This window comes from Haliotis asinina, chromosome 6, assembly GCF_037392515.1.
Source record: "Haliotis asinina isolate JCU_RB_2024 chromosome 6, JCU_Hal_asi_v2, whole genome shotgun sequence".
Taxonomy (NCBI): Eukaryota; Metazoa; Mollusca; class Gastropoda; order Lepetellida; family Haliotidae; genus Haliotis; species Haliotis asinina.
The window spans coordinates 57,190,279-57,202,542 of record NC_090285.1 but is presented as its reverse complement, the minus strand read 5'-3'; the positions used below and the strand labels follow the sequence as shown (position 1 = coordinate 57,202,542).

Below are 12,264 nucleotides of genomic sequence, written 5' to 3'. Positions count from 1 at the left end.
AAAAATGAACACGATTGCACAAAAGTATAACATGCAAAAAGAACTGGAGAATCCGGGTATCGATCCCGGTACCTCTCGCATGCTAAGCGAGCGCTCTACCATTTGAGATACTTCCCCTGACGATCTACAAAGTGTGTCTTCATTAACTGTATTCTTGACAATCAGATTAACCCGTTTGGCGGCATGATAACCGACCGTTATTGTCATGATGGTAACAGACGCGCTGCTTCAGCTTTGTGAAAACATGCTTTCAGGTTGAGGAGTCAGTGTAGGTGTGTGTGCGTGTAGAAATTGAAGTGTTTAGAACCTGACCGAGTCCAGTGAATGCACTGTCTATATGTGAGCCCCAAACAAAGGTAATTTCTTTTGCCCAAGCTGGGTATCAATGCAAGCGTCTCCCACCTGCAAAAATTGCCTTCTGTCATGTGTGCTAGTCCCTCTCTTCATGACATTTGTGAGGGAACAAAAATGAACACGATTGCACAAAAGTATAACATGCAAAAGGAACTGGAGAATCCGGATATCGATCCCGGTACCTCTTGCATTCTAAGCGAGCGCTCTACCATTTGAGCTACTTCCCCTGACGATCTACAAAGTGTGTCTTCATTAACTGTATTCTTGACAATCAGATTAACCCGTTTGGCGCCATGATAACCGACCGTTATTGTCATGATGGTAACAGATGCGCTGCTTCAGCTTTGTGAAAACATGCTTTCAGGTTGAGGAGTCAGTGTAGGTGTGTGTGCGCGTAGAAATTGAAGTGTTTAGAACCTGACCGAGTCCAGTGAATGCACTGTCTATATGTGAGCCTCAAACAAAGGTAATTTCTTTTGCCCAAGCTGGGTATCAATGCAAGCGTCTCCCACCTGCAAAAAATGCCTTCTCTCATGTGTGCTAGTCCCTCTCTTCATGACATTTGTGAGGGAACAAAAATGAACACGATTGCACAAAAGTATAACATGCAAAAGGAACTGGAGAATCCGGGTATCGATCCCGGTACCTCTCGCATGCTAAGCGAGCGCTCTACCATTTGAGCTACTTCCCCTGACGATCTACAAAGTGTGTCTTCATTAACTGTATTCTTGACAATCAGATTAACCCGTTTGGCGCCATGATAACCGACCGTTATTGTCATGATGGTAACAGATGCGCTGCTTCAGCTTTGTGAAAACATGCTTTCAGGTTGAGGAGTCAGTGTAGGTGTGTGTGCGTGTAGAAATTGAAGTGTTTAGAACCTGACCGAGTCCAGTGAATACATTGTCTATATGTGAGCCCCAAACAAAGGTAATTTCTTTTGCCCAAGCTGGGTATCAATGCAAGCGTCTCCCACCTGCAAAAATTGCCTTCTCTCATGTGTGCTAGTCCCTCTCTTCATGACATTTGTGAGGGAACAAAAATGAACACGATTGCACAAAAGTATAACATGCAAAAAGTACTGCAGAATCCGGGTATCGATCCCGGTACCTCTCGCATGCTAAGCGAGCGCTCTACCATTTGAGCTAATTCCCCTGACGATCTACAAAGTGTGTCTTCATTAACTGTATTCTTGACAATCAGATTAACCCGTTTGGCGGCATGATAACCGACCGTTATTGTCATGATGGTAACAGACGCGCTGCTTCAGCTTTGTGAAAGCATGCTTTCAGGTTGAGGAGTCAGTGTAGGTGTGTGTGTGCGTAGAAATTGAAGTGTTTAGAACCTGACCGAGTCCAGTGAATGCACTGTCTATATGTGAGCCCCAAACAAAGGTAATTTCTTTTGCCCAAGCTGGGTATCAATGCAAGCGTCTCCCACCTGCAAAAATTGCCTTCTGTCATGTGTGCTAGTCCCTCTCTTCATGACATTTGTGAGGGAACAAAAATGAACACGATTGCACAAAAGTATAACATGCAAAAAGTACTGGAGAATCCGGGTATCGATCCCGGTACCTCTCGCATGCTAAGCGAGCGCTCTACCATTTGAGCTAATTCCCCTGACGATCTACAAAGTGTGTCTTCATTAACTGTATTCTTGACAATCAGATTAACCCGTTTGGCGCCATGATAACCGACCGTTATTGTCATGATGGTAACAGATGCGCTGCTTCAGCTTTGTGAAAACATGCTTTCAGGTTGAGGAGTCAGTGTAGGTGTGTGTGTGCGTAGAAATTGAAGTGTTTAGAACCTGACCGAGTCCAGTGAATGCACTGTCTATATGTGAGCCCCAAACAAAGGTAATTTCTTTTGCCCAAGCTGGGTATCAATGCAAGCGTCTCCCACCTGCAAAAATTGCCTTCTCTCATGTGTGCTAGTCCCTCTCTTCATGACATTTGTGAGGGAGCAAAAATGAACACGATTGCACAAAAGTATAACATGCAAAAAGAACTGGAGAATCCGGGTATCGATCCCGGTACCTCTCGCATGCTAAGCGAGCGCTCTACCATTTGAGATACTTCCCCTGACGATCTACAAAGTGTGTCTTCATTAACTGTATTCTTGACAATCAGATTAACCCGTTTGGCGGCATGATAACCGACCGTTATTGTCATGATGGTAACAGACGCGCTGCTTCAGCTTTGTGAAAACATGCTTTCAGGTTGAGGAGTCAGTGTAGGTGTGTGTGCGTGTAGAAATTGAAGTGTTTAGAACCTGACCGAGTCCAGTGAATGCACTGTCTATATGTGAGCCCCAAACAAAGGTAATTTCTTTTGCCCAAGCTGGGTATCAATGCAAGCGTCTCCCACCTGCAAAAATTGCCTTCTCTCATGTGTGCTAGTCCCTCTCTTCATGACATTTGTGAGGGAACAAAAATGAACACGATTGCACAAAAGTATAACATGCAAAAGGAACTGGAGAATCCGGGTATCGATCCCGGTACCTCTTGCATGCTAAGCGAGCGCTCTACCATTTGAGCTACTTCCCCTGACGATCTACAAAGTGTGTCTTCATTAACTGTATTCTTGACAATCAGATTAACCCGTTTGGCGCCATGATAACCGACCGTTATTGTCATGATGGTAACAGATGCGCTGCTTCAGCTTTGTGAAAACATGCTTTCAGGTTGAGGAGTCAGTGTAGGTGTGTGTGCGCGTAGAAATTGAAGTGTTTAGAACCTGACCGAGTCCAGTGAATGCACTGTCTATATGTGAGCCCCAAACAAAGGTAATTTCTTTTGCCCAAGCTGGGTATCAATGCAAGCGTCTCCCACCTGCAAAAATTGCCTTCTCTCATGTGTGCTAGTCCCTCTCTTCATGACATTTGTGAGGGAACAAAAATGAACACGATTGCACAAAAGTATAACATGCAAAAAGTACTGCAGAATCCGGGTATCGATCCAGGTACCTCTCGCATGCTAAGCGAGCGCTCTACCATTTGAGCTAATTCCCCTGACGATCTACAAAGTGTGTCTTCATTAACTGTATTCTTGACAATCAGATTAACCCGTTTGGCGGCATGATAACCGACCGTTATTGTCATGATGGTAACAGACGCGCTGCTTCAGCTTTGTGAAAGCATGCTTTCAGGTTGAGGAGTCAGTGTAGGTGTGTGTGTGCGTAGAAATTGAAGTGTTTAGAACCTGACCGAGTCCAGTGAATGCACTGTCTATATGTGAGCCCCAAACAAAGGTAATTTCTTTTGCCCAAGCTGGGTATCAATGCAAGCGTCTCCCACCTGCAAAAATTGCCTTCTGTCATGTGTGCTAGTCCCTCTCTTCATGACATTTGTGAGGGAACAAAAATGAACACGATTGCACAAAAGTATAACATGCAAAAAGTACTGCAGAATCCGGGTATCGATCCCGGTACCTCTCGCATGCTAAGCGAGCGCTCTACCATTTGAGCTAATTCCCCTGACGATCTACAAAGTGTGTCTTCATTAACTGTATTCTTGACAATCAGATTAACCCGTTTGGCGGCATGATAACCGACCGTTATTGTCATGATGGTAACAGATGCGCTGCTTCAGCTTTGTGAAAACATGCTTCCAGGTTGAGGAGTCAGTGTAGGTGTGTGTGCGCGTAGAAATTGAAGTGTTTAGAACCTGACCGAGTCGAGTGAATGCACTGTCTATATGTGAGCCCCAAACAAAGGTAATTTCTTTTGCCCAAGCTGGGTATCAATGCAAGCGTCTCCCACCTGCAAAAATTGCCTTCTGTCATGTGTGCTAGTCCCTCTCTTCATGACATTTGTGAGGGAACAAAAATGAACACGATTGCACAAAAGTATAACATGCAAAAAGTACCGCAGAATCCGGGTATCGATCCCGGTACCTCTCGCATGCTAAGCGAGCACTCTACCATTTGAGCTAATTCCCCTGACGATCTACAAAGTGTGTCTTCATTAACTGTATTCTTGACAATCAGATTAACCCGTTTGGCGCCATGATAACCGACCGTTATTGTCATGATGGTAACAGACGCGCTGCTTCAGCTTTGTGAAAACATGCTTTCAGGTTGAGGAGTCAGTGTAGGTGTGTGTGCGCGTAGAAATTGAAGTGTTTCGAACCTGACCGAGTCGAGTGAATGCACTGTCTATATGTGAGCCCCAAACAAAGGTAATTTCTTTTCCCCAAGCTGGGTATCAATGCAAGCGTCTCCCACCTGCAAAAATTGCCTTCTGTCATGTGTGCTAGTCCCTCTCTTCATGACATTTGTGAGGGAACAAAAATGAACACGATTGCACAAAAGTATAACATGCAAAAAGTACTGGAGAATCCGGGTATCGATCCCGGTACCTCTCGCATGCTAAGCGAGCGCTCTACCATTTGAGCTAATTCCCCTGACGATCTACAAAGTGTGTCTTCATTAACTGTATTCTTGACAATCAGATTAACCCGTTTGGCGCCATGATAACCGACCGTTATTGTCATGATGGTAACAGATGCGCTGCTTCAGCTTTGTGAAAACATGCTTTCAGGTTGAGGAGTCAGTGTAGGTGTGTGTGTGCGTAGAAATTGAAGTGTTTAGAACCTGACCGAGTCCAGTGAATGCACTGTCTATATGTGAGCCCCAAACAAAGGTAATTTCTTTTGCCCAAGCTGGGTATCAATGCAAGCGTCTCCCACCTGCAAAAATTGCCTTCTGTCATGTGTGCTAGTCCCTCTCTTCATGACATTTGTGAGGGAACAAAAATGAACACGATTGCACAAAAGTATAACATGCAAAAAGTACTGCAGAATCCGGGTATCGATCCCGGTACCTCTCGCATGCTAAGCGAGCGCTCTACCATTTGAGCTAATTCCCCTGACGATCTACAAAGTGTGTCTTCATTAACTGTATTCTTGACAATCAGATTAACCCGTTTGGCGGCATGATAACCGACCGTTATTGTCATGATGGTAACAGATGCGCTGCTTCAGCTTTGTGAAAACATGCTTCCAGGTTGAGGAGTCAGTGTAGGTGTGTGTGCGCGTAGAAATTGAAGTGTTTAGAACCTGACCGAGTCGAGTGAATGCACTGTCTATATGTGAGCCCCAAACAAAGGTAATTTCTTTTGCCCAAGCTGGGTATCAATGCAAGCGTCTCCCACCTGCAAAAATTGCCTTCTGTCATGTGTGCTAGTCCCTCTCTTCATGACATTTGTGAGGGAACAAAAATGAACACGATTGCACAAAAGTATAACATGCAAAAAGTACCGCAGAATCCGGGCATCGATCCCGGTACCTCTCGCATGCTAAGCGAGCACTCTACCATTTGAGCTAATTCCCCTGACGATCTACAAAGTGTGTCTTCATTAACTGTATTCTTGACAATCAGATTAACCCGTTTGGCGCCATGATAACCGACCGTTATTGTCATGATGGTAACAGACGCGCTGCTTCAGCTTTGTGAAAACATGCTTTCAGGTTGAGGAGTCAGTGTAGGTGTGTGTGCGCGTAGAAATTGAAGTGTTTCGAACCTGACCGAGTCGAGTGAATGCACTGTCTATATGTGAGCCCCAAACAAAGGTAATTTCTTTTCCCCAAGCTGGGTATCAATGCAAGCGTCTCCCACCTGCAAAAATTGCCTTCTGTCATGTGTGCTAGTCCCTCTCTTCATGACATTTGTGAGGGAACAAAAATGAACACGATTGCACAAAAGTATAACATGCAAAAAGTACTGGAGAATCCGGGTATCGATCCCGGTACCTCTCGCATGCTAAGCGAGCGCTCTACCATTTGAGCTAATTCCCCTGACGATCTACAAAGTGTGTCTTCATTAACTGTATTCTTGACAATCAGATTAACCCGTTTGGCGCCATGATAACCGACCGTTATTGTCATGATGGTAACAGATGCGCTGCTTCAGCTTTGTGAAAACATGCTTTCAGGTTGAGGAGTCAGTGTAGGTGTGTGTGTGCGTAGAAATTGAAGTGTTTAGAACCTGACCGAGTCGAGTGAATGCACTGTCTATATGTGAGCCCCAAACAAAGGTAATTTCTTTTGCCCAAGCTGGGTATCAATGCAAGCGTCTCCCACCTGCAAAAATTGCCTTCTCTCATGTGTGCTAGTCCCTCTCTTCATGACATTTGTGAGGGAACAAAAATGAACACGATTGCACAAAAGTATAACATGCAAAAAGAACTGGAGAATCCGGGTATCGATCCCGGTACCTCTCGCATGCTAAGCGAGCGCTCTACCATTTGAGATACTTCCCCTGACGATCTACAAAGTGTGTCTTCATTAACTGTATTCTTGACAATCAGATTAACCCGTTTGGCGGCATGATAACCGACTGTTATTGTCATGATGGTAACAGACGCGCTGCTTCAGCTTTGTGAAAACATGCTTTCAGGTTGAGGAGTCAGTGTAGGTGTGTGTGCGTGTAGAAATTGAAGTGTTTAGAACCTGACCGAGTCCAGTGAATGCACTGTCTATATGTGAGCCCCAAACAAAGGTAATTTCTTTTGCCCAAGCTGGGTATCAATGCAAGCGTCTCCCACCTGCAAAAATTGCCTTCTCTCATGTGTGCTAGTCCCTCTCTTCATGACATTTGTGAGGGAACAAAAATGAACACGATTGCACAAAAGTATAACATGCAAAAGGAACTGGAGAATCCGGGTATCGATCCCGGTACCTCTTGCATGCTAAGCGAGCGCTCTACCATTTGAGCTACTTCCCCTGACGATCTACAAAGTGTGTCTTCATTAACTGTATTCTTGACAATCAGATTAACCCGTTTGGCGCCATGATAACCGACCGTTATTGTCATGATGGTAACAGATGCGCTGCTTCAGCTTTGTGAAAACATGCTTTCAGGTTGAGGAGTCAGTGTAGGTGTGTGTGCGCGTAGAAATTGAAGTGTTTAGAACCTGACCGAGTCCAGTGAATGCACTGTCTATATGTGAGCCCCAAACAAAGGTAATTTCTTTTGCCCAAGCTGGGTATCAATGCAAGCGTCTCCCACCTGCAAAAATTGCCTTCTCTCATGTGTGCTAGTCCCTCTCTTCATGACATTTGTGAGGGAACAAAAATGAACACGATTGCACAAAAGTATAACATGCAAAAAGTACTGCAGAATCCGGGTATCGATCCAGGTACCTCTCGCATGCTAAGCGAGCGCTCTACCATTTGAGCTAATTCCCCTGACGATCTACAAAGTGTGTCTTCATTAACTGTATTCTTGACAATCAGATTAACCCGTTTGGCGGCATGATAACCGACCGTTATTGTCATGATGGTAACAGACGCGCTGCTTCAGCTTTGTGAAAGCATGCTTTCAGGTTGAGGAGTCAGTGTAGGTGTGTGTGCGCGTAGAAATTGAAGTGTTTAGAACCTGACCGAGTCCAGTGAATGCACTGTCTATATGTGAGCCCCAAACAAAGGTAATTTCTTTTGCCCAAGCTGGGTATCAATGCAAGCGTCTCCCACCTGCAAAAATTGCCTTCTGTCATGTGTGCTAGTCCCTCTCTTCATGACATTTGTGAGGGAACAAAAATGAACACGATTGCACAAAAGTATAACATGCAAAAAGTACTGGAGAATCCGGGTATCGATCCCGGTACCTCTCGCATGCTAAGCGAGCGCTCTACCATTTGAGCTAATTCCCCTGACGATCTACAAAGTGTGTCTTCATTAACTGTATTCTTGACAATCAGATTAACCCGTTTGGCGCCATGATAACCGACCGTTATTGTCATGATGGTAACAGATGCGCTGCTTCAGCTTTGTGAAAACATGCTTCCAGGTTGAGGAGTCAGTGTAGGTGTGTGTGCGCGTAGAAATTGAAGTGTTTAGAACCTGACCGAGTCGAGTGAATGCACTGTCTATATGTGAGCCCCAAACAAAGGTAATTTCTTTTGCCCAAGCTGGGTATCAATGCAAGCGTCTCCCACCTGCAAAAATTGCCTTCTGTCATGTGTGCTAGTCCCTCTCTTCATGACATTTGTGAGGGAACAAAAATGAACACGATTGCACAAAAGTATAACATGCAAAAAGTACTGGAGAATCCGGGTATCGATCCAGGTACCTCTCGCATGCTAAGCGAGCGCTCTACCATTTGAGCTAATTCCCCTGACGATCTACAAAGTGTGTCTTCATTAACTGTATTCTTGACAATCAGATTAACCCGTTTGGCGCCATGATAACCGACCGTTATTGTCATGATGGTAACAGATGCGCTGCTTCAGCTTTGTGAAAACATGCTTCCAGGTTGAGGAGTCAGTGTAGGTGTGTGTGTGCGTAGAAATTGAAGTGTTTCGAACCTGACCGAGTCGAGTGAATGCACTGTCTATATGTGAGCCCCAAACAAAGGTAATTTCTTTTGCCCAAGCTGGGTATCAATGCAAGCGTCTCCCACCTGCAAAAATTGCCTTCTGTCATGTGTGCTAGTCCCTCTCTTCATGACATTTGTGAGGGAACAAAAATGAACACGATTGCACAAAAGTATAACATGCAAAAAGTACCGCAGAATCCGGGCATCGATCCCGGTACCTCTCGCATGCTAAGCGAGCACTCTACCATTTGAGCTAATTCCCCTGACGATCTACAAAGTGTGTCTTCATTAACTGTATTCTTGACAATCAGATTAACCCGTTTGGCGCCATGATAACCGACCGTTATTGTCATGATGGTAACAGACGCGCTGCTTCAGCTTTGTGAAAACATGCTTTCAGGTTGAGGAGTCAGTGTAGGTGTGTGTGCGCGTAGAAATTGAAGTGTTTCGAACCTGACCGAGTCCAGTGAATGCACTGTCTATATGTGAGCCCCAAACAAAGGTAATTTCTTTTCCCCAAGCTGGGTATCAATGCAAGCGTCTCCCACCTGCAAAAATTGCCTTCTGTCATGTGTGCTAGTCCCTCTCTTCATGACATTTGTGAGGGAATAAAAATGAACACGATTGCACAAAAGTATAACATGCAAAAGGAACTGGAGAATCCGGGTATCGATCCCGGTACCTCTTGCATGCTAAGCGAGCGCTCTACCATTTGAGCTACTTCCCCTGACGATCTACAAAGTGTGTCTTCATTAACTGTATTCTTGACAATCAGATTAACCCGTTTGGCGCCATGATAACCGACCGTTATTGTCATGATGGTAACAGATGCGCTGCTTCAGCTTTGTGAAAACATGCTTTCAGGTTGAGGAGTCAGTGTAGGTGTGTGTGCGCGTAGAAATTGAAGTGTTTAGAACCTGACCGAGTCCAGTGAATGCACTGTCTATATGTGAGCCCCAAACAAAGGTAATTTCTTTTGCCCAAGCTGGGTATCAATGCAAGCGTCTCCCACCTGCAAAAATTGCCTTCTCTCATGTGTGCTAGTCCCTCTCTTCATGACATTTGTGAGGGAACAAAAATGAACACGATTGCACAAAAGTATAACATGCAAAAAGTACTGCAGAATCCGGGTATCGATCCAGGTACCTCTCGCATGCTAAGCGAGCGCTCTACCATTTGAGCTAATTCCCCTGACGATCTACAAAGTGTGTCTTCATTAACTGTATTCTTGACAATCAGATTAACCCGTTTGGCGGCATGATAACCGACCGTTATTGTCATGATGGTAACAGACGCGCTGCTTCAGCTTTGTGAAAGCATGCTTTCAGGTTGAGGAGTCAGTGTAGGTGTGTGTGTGCGTAGAAATTGAAGTGTTTAGAACCTGACCGAGTCCAGTGAATGCACTGTCTATATGTGAGCCCCAAACAAAGGTAATTTCTTTTGCCCAAGCTGGGTATCAATGCAAGCGTCTCCCACCTGCAAAAATTGCCTTCTGTCATGTGTGCTAGTCCCTCTCTTCATGACATTTGTGAGGGAACAAAAATGAACACGATTGCACAAAAGTATAACATGCAAAAAGTACTGGAGAATCCGGGTATCGATCCCGGTACCTCTCGCATGCTAAGCGAGCGCTCTACCATTTGAGCTAATTCCCCTGACGATCTACAAAGTGTGTCTTCATTAACTGTATTCTTGACAATCAGATTAACCCGTTTGGCGGCATGATAACCGACCGTTATTGTCATGATGGTAACAGATGCGCTGCTTCAGCTTTGTGAAAACATGCTTCCAGGTTGAGGAGTCAGTGTAGGTGTGTGTGCGCGTAGAAATTGAAGTGTTTAGAACCTGACCGAGTCGAGTGAATGCACTGTCTATATGTGAGCCCCAAACAAAGGTAATTTCTTTTGCCCAAGCTGGGTATCAATGCAAGCGTCTCCCACCTGCAAAAATTGCCTTCTGTCATGTGTGCTAGTCCCTCTCTTCATGACATTTGTGAGGGAACAAAAATGAACACGATTGCACAAAAGTATAACATGCAAAAAGTACTGGAGAATCCGGGTATCGATCCAGGTACCTCTCGCATGCTAAGCGAGCGCTCTACCATTTGAGCTAATTCCCCTGACGATCTACAAAGTGTGTCTTCATTAACTGTATTCTTGACAATCAGATTAACCCGTTTGGCGCCATGATAACCGACCGTTATTGTCATGATGGTAACAGATGCGCTGCTTCAGCTTTGTGAAAACATGCTTTCAGGTTGAGGAGTCAGTGTAGGTGTGTGTGTGCGTAGAAATTGAAGTGTTTCGAACCTGACCGAGTCGAGTGAATGCACTGTCTATATGTGAGCCCCAAACAAAGGTAATTTCTTTTGCCCAAGCTGGGTATCAATGCAAGCGTCTCCCACCTGCAAAAATTGCCTTCTGTCATGTGTGCTAGTCCCTCTCTTCATGACATTTGTGAGGGAACAAAAATGAACACGATTGCACAAAAGTATAACATGCAAAAAGTACCGCAGAATCCGGGCATCGATCCCGGTACCTCTCGCATGCTAAGCGAGCACTCTACCATTTGAGCTAATTCCCCTGACGATCTACAAAGTGTGTCTTCATTAACTGTATTCTTGACAATCAGATTAACCCGTTTGGCGCCATGATAACCGACCGTTATTGTCATGATGGTAACAGACGCGCTGCTTCAGCTTTGTGAAAACATGCTTTCAGGTTGAGGAGTCAGTGTAGGTGTGTGTGCGCGTAGAAATTGAAGTGTTTCGAACCTGACCGAGTCCAGTGAATGCACTGTCTATATGTGAGCCCCAAACAAAGGTAATTTCTTTTCCCCAAGCTGGGTATCAATGCAAGCGTCTCCCACCTGCAAAAATTGCCTTCTGTCATGTGTGCTAGTCCCTCTCTTCATGACATTTGTGAGGGAACAAAAATGAACACGATTGCACAAAAGTATAACATGCAAAAAGTACCGCAGAATCCGGGTATCGATCCCGGTACCTCTCGCATGCTAAGCGAGCGCTCTACCATTTGAGCTAATTCCCCTGACGATCTACAAAGTGTGTCTTCATTAACTGTATTCTTGACAATCAGATTAACCCGTTTGGCGCCATGATAACCGACCGTTATTGTCATGATGGTAACAGACGCGCTGCTTCAGCTTTGTGAAAACATGCTTTCAGGTTGAGGAGTCAGTGTAGGTGTGTGTGCGCGTAGAAATTGAAGTGTTTAGAACCTGACCGAGTCGAGTGAATGCACTGTCTATATGTGAGCCCCAAACAAAGGTAATTTCTTTTGCCCAAGCTGGGTATCAATGCAAGCGTCTCCCACCTGCAAAAATTGCCTTCTGTCATGTGTGCTAGTCCCTCTCTTCATGACATTTGTGAGGGAACAAAAATGAACACGATTGCACAAAAGTATAACATGCAAAAAGTACTGGAGAATCCGGGTATCGATCCCGGTACCTCTCGCATGCTAAGCGAGCGCTCTACCATTTGAGCTAATTCCCCTGACGATCTACAAAGTGTGTCTTCATTAACTGTATTCTTGACAATCAGATTAACCCGTTTGGCGGCATGATAACCGACCGTTA

The 12,264-nt window shown here is 44.9% G+C and overlaps 6 non-coding genes across 6 annotated transcripts; all 6 read right to left on the bottom strand.

Annotated features, from left to right (window-relative positions):
- Positions 1-1,900: 1,900 nt before the first annotated feature.
- Positions 1,901-1,973, bottom strand: Trnaa-agc (transfer RNA alanine (anticodon AGC)). Its single transcript has one exon. It is a non-coding gene; the product is annotated as a tRNA-Ala (tRNA).
- A 2,711-nt stretch (positions 1,974-4,684) lies between these two features.
- Trnaa-agc (transfer RNA alanine (anticodon AGC)) lies at positions 4,685-4,757 on the bottom strand. The gene has a single exon. It is a non-coding gene; the product is annotated as a tRNA-Ala (tRNA).
- Positions 4,758-6,076: 1,319 nt separating this feature from the next.
- On the bottom strand, positions 6,077-6,149 carry Trnaa-agc (transfer RNA alanine (anticodon AGC)). Its single transcript has one exon. It is a non-coding gene; the product is annotated as a tRNA-Ala (tRNA).
- Positions 6,150-7,932: 1,783 nt separating this feature from the next.
- Positions 7,933-8,005, bottom strand: Trnaa-agc (transfer RNA alanine (anticodon AGC)). The gene has a single exon. It is a non-coding gene; the product is annotated as a tRNA-Ala (tRNA).
- Positions 8,006-10,252: 2,247 nt separating this feature from the next.
- Positions 10,253-10,325, bottom strand: Trnaa-agc (transfer RNA alanine (anticodon AGC)). The gene has a single exon. It is a non-coding gene; the product is annotated as a tRNA-Ala (tRNA).
- A 1,783-nt stretch (positions 10,326-12,108) lies between these two features.
- Trnaa-agc (transfer RNA alanine (anticodon AGC)) lies at positions 12,109-12,181 on the bottom strand. The gene has a single exon. It is a non-coding gene; the product is annotated as a tRNA-Ala (tRNA).
- Positions 12,182-12,264: the final 83 nt, after the last annotated feature.